This window comes from Papaver somniferum, unplaced genomic scaffold (genome assembly GCF_003573695.1).
Source record: "Papaver somniferum cultivar HN1 unplaced genomic scaffold, ASM357369v1 unplaced-scaffold_76, whole genome shotgun sequence".
NCBI lineage: Eukaryota > Viridiplantae > Streptophyta > Magnoliopsida > Ranunculales > Papaveraceae > Papaver > Papaver somniferum.
The window spans coordinates 1,439,019-1,442,841 of record NW_020650526.1 but is presented as its reverse complement, the minus strand read 5'-3'; the positions used below and the strand labels follow the sequence as shown (position 1 = coordinate 1,442,841).

The window sequence follows — 3,823 nt, the reverse complement described above, 5'->3', positions numbered from 1 at the left end:
TAAGATAAAGGTGACAAGTAAAAATCAATACCAATACCATAGAGAAGAAAAAGAGAAACCTAAGCACAGAGAAAGGCCGGAGGAAAGTGAAAACTCATCTTTACATGGTAAATCTTACTACAAGGGAGATGAAATGGAAAGTGGTTTTACCTGTTGTGCATCATCAACAATTTGAGCTCCTTGACATTCTGTGCTATAAATTTCTTGAAGCCATTGGGTAGGAGGTAACACCCTTGAGATACAGATATCTTCAACTTGGATAGCTCGTCCGACCAAACCACCTCTCTGAAATCAACCAAAAATCTCTAAGGTGTTAACATCAATGAAATATTTAGACGCAAGTTATCCATTTACGTATGAAATTTCCTCATTTGCCTTGTAAATCTACAGTTAAAGCATAAAAAATGTTTCATTCAAAACAAAGACGCCGTTGAAAGTAATGAAACTATAGAAAGAATGATAAGCTAAAGCTAATTATAGTCAGACTCTAATTGAGATTGGTTATTAGTGTGTCTGTCTATTAGACTCACCCTGACCCAGTCAAGTATAGTCAACACAGAGTAAGTGAGGCAAAAGGTCCCCAACAACATTATATCAAACTAGGGCCTCCTACGCAGTTGGGATACTTGATTCATACTCTTAAAGATGAGTTACATGAAAACTTTTAAACTTATTTCCATTAGACTAAACCCTACCTGTCATGTATAATTATTAAAGAGACATAAACTTAACAATAAACCTTATTTCTGCAATGAACAATACATACCAGAACTGAAATCGTAAATCAGAATCAGAAATCTAATATGCTCTCAGTTCAGATTCATAAATAGTAACAGATTCATAAATAATAACTATGTACATCATATTGAGAAGGTTTCTAGTATGTTCACAACGATTCAAATCAAACTCTAATTAAATATGGCTTCGTCTGTAGAAAATCAAATCCAACCCTAAGAATTTCAATACCAAATCAACGAGTAGCAAGAAACCCTAAAATCGATTGAAATACTGAAACCCTAAAATCTAATTTACAAACCGAAATCCTACAGATGATAAATACTTACAGAGGTCTGTGAAATCGAAAACCTAAACTCGCTTAACAGACGATTGAAGATCAATTCTTCAAAGATTAGATGATTTGATAACAGATTAGATAAAACCCTAAAACTAGTGATGATAAAACTGAAATCGAAACCCTAGACTGATGATGATGACGATGATGATGATGATGATTAAAGAAATGAGATCTTCAGTTGAGAAGAACTAAAATCAGATGTGGTTAATCTGTATTCATGGGGAAGAGAAGAGAAATGGGTTTACTCGATGAGAAGGGGGAGAAAAAAAGAAAGAGGAAGGGAAACGAGAAATGTAGTTCACTACTCGATGAGAGAGGGATAAAATCATATCTTTAAGGGTGAAATTATCCTCTAGTGTAATTCATATTGGGTGGAAAAAAAATGGCACATGACTGAATGGCACACACGCAAATACACATGTTACCCAAGTCTAGTGTGACCAAGCGTGTGAGCAGCACGCGTAAAAAATTATCCTGTCACGATTCGTAATGGCTAGCATCTGTTATGAATCATAAAAAAAATCCGTAATGGCTTCAACGTGTTACAACCAGGTTGTAACGGCTTTTTGTAATAGAAATATTCGTAACGGTTGTTGGGCCGCTACGAATTTTAGTTGCGAATCTGGAAAAATGGTGTAGTGTCTGTCTTCATTATTTGAATCCTTATATAGGAAAATACATCAGTAGAAGACAACAGATGATCACATGCAAAATATCTATGTTGATTTTGTATTAGTTTGTCTCATTCGCCATGTTCTGGGAGGATGTCACTGTCTTCTTGCCTTGTTATTTCGTGTATGGCTTGATGAGTATCGCCTTGTATTAATTGCGGGCTCCTCTTCGTAAATTCTTCCTTATTGTCGCACTAGAAATTCACTCGTGCCGTAACGGTACGACTCCATAGTAAGTAAAAAAACTATGTCAATTTTAACCTTTATCATTTTTTTGTTGGATCTATATAAAAAGACAATTATTCTTCATTTTTTTAGTTGTTATGTTTACTTTCTGAGAATTTCCAGGATGACCTAAATATTTGTATCGAAAAAACTATCGGGTGAAACATGTAGTGGGACCAACTGAAAACCTTTATTATCCCTATCATCGCTGGGTTTTTCTCGGATTGTTTTTTGGAAAACATTGTGGTCATCTTGTAAATTGTTTCTTTTATATTAATAACTATCATTCACATTAAAAATATCAACCACAATTTCCATAAAAATGTTACTTGTGTCATAACGACATAGAATAAATATTGCCACTGACAAGCTGAGCATCTGAACTATCATCAACGGAACCACCAATCATAACCTTTTCCACCACCAGCAGTATTGTCACCGGCTCCATGCACCACAACTCACAAAGATCACCACGATCATCCATAATGTTTATTAACAAATTTATATTTATTTAATGAGAATATATTTATTAAGACATTTATATTGAGAGATTAGTAAAATATTTATTATGTGAAGTTAATGATACAATATTGATGTAAACAACCATAATGATTGATATATCTTTTCCCTATACAAATCTCACCAGCTCTTTATCTTGCCTAACTTGTCCAAATGCAAAATTTAAATTAATTCGTAAAAAAATAATTTTACAGTTTTTTTGGTATGGTATGCAAAATAAAACATTATTTACAGTTTAGATATAAATAACTTTTTAGATGTCAAATTGTAAATATAATTTTTTGGATGTCAAAAAGGGGTTGGTTCCCAGCTTGTTGCTCGGCTACCAATCAACCCATTGTAAACGTTTGTTATTTTGTTTTCTAATAAAGCCCTCTGAGGCATCTTTTTGTGCAAAATAATTCTTTCAATTATAAACGTTCTTTATCTTGGTTTGGTATCTAACTTTTAGAATGGGTTTGGTTTCTTTATATTCCTCAACCGTTCATCTTCTTTCATGTCCCGGCCCGACAAAAATCTGACCTATAATATTTATGTTAATTTAAAAAAGAATAAAATAAAAAAAATTTATCAAATAAAAAAAATGAAACCAATGGTAATTAAATAATAAATCTACCTTAGGACACCTTTCTCATCCCACTACCACTACTTCTTCAACCACCACCACCGTTAACGTCATCACTCCACCATTCTCAACAACACCTAACACCATTATCCCCACCTCTGATCCACCACCCTCGCCCACCATCATAACCATTATTAATATCTACTGATTTAATATAAGAAAAATTTATTATGTACTATATTAATGAAAGTATTATTTTAAATTTAAAAAATTTAAAAAATACAGGAAAAACAAATTTAAAAACTAATATCAATGCTTCGAGTAAACACTAATATCAAATATATTTAATGAAAGTATATTTATTTGATTAACTAAACAAACATTTATTATGAAACATTAATAGAACATTTATAATTGAAAGTTAATTAAACTGATGATTTTACAACCATAGATTTAGCTTTCCTAAAAATGAATCTTGGCCGCTCTTTATCTTGCCTAAGTTGTCCAAACTATGCTTTATAAGCTAGATAATTTCTCTTTGCAGAATTTCCTTCTTCTTCGTGCTAATGGTTGTCTTAGTTGAGACGAGGTTGTGGATTAGCTTTGTGCGATATTTCGCCCCTACAAAATCGCTAATGGTTTTCCTAGTTGAGACGAGGTTGTGGATTAGCTCTTTGCGATATTTCGCCCCTACAAAACCGCAGGATCTTAGATTTCCCAGACAATGTAGGACTAATAATCTCAACACGCTCCTTCACGTGTAGCCTC

The 3,823-nt window shown here is 33.1% G+C and overlaps 1 non-coding gene across 1 annotated transcript; it reads right to left on the bottom strand.

Moving 5' to 3' along the window:
• Window positions 1–290: 290 nt before the first annotated feature.
• On the bottom strand, window positions 291–380 carry LOC113344475. Its single transcript, XR_003357834.1, has one exon. It is a non-coding gene; the product is annotated as a small nucleolar RNA Z101 (small nucleolar RNA).
• Between the last annotated feature and the right edge of the window lie 3,443 nt (window positions 381–3,823).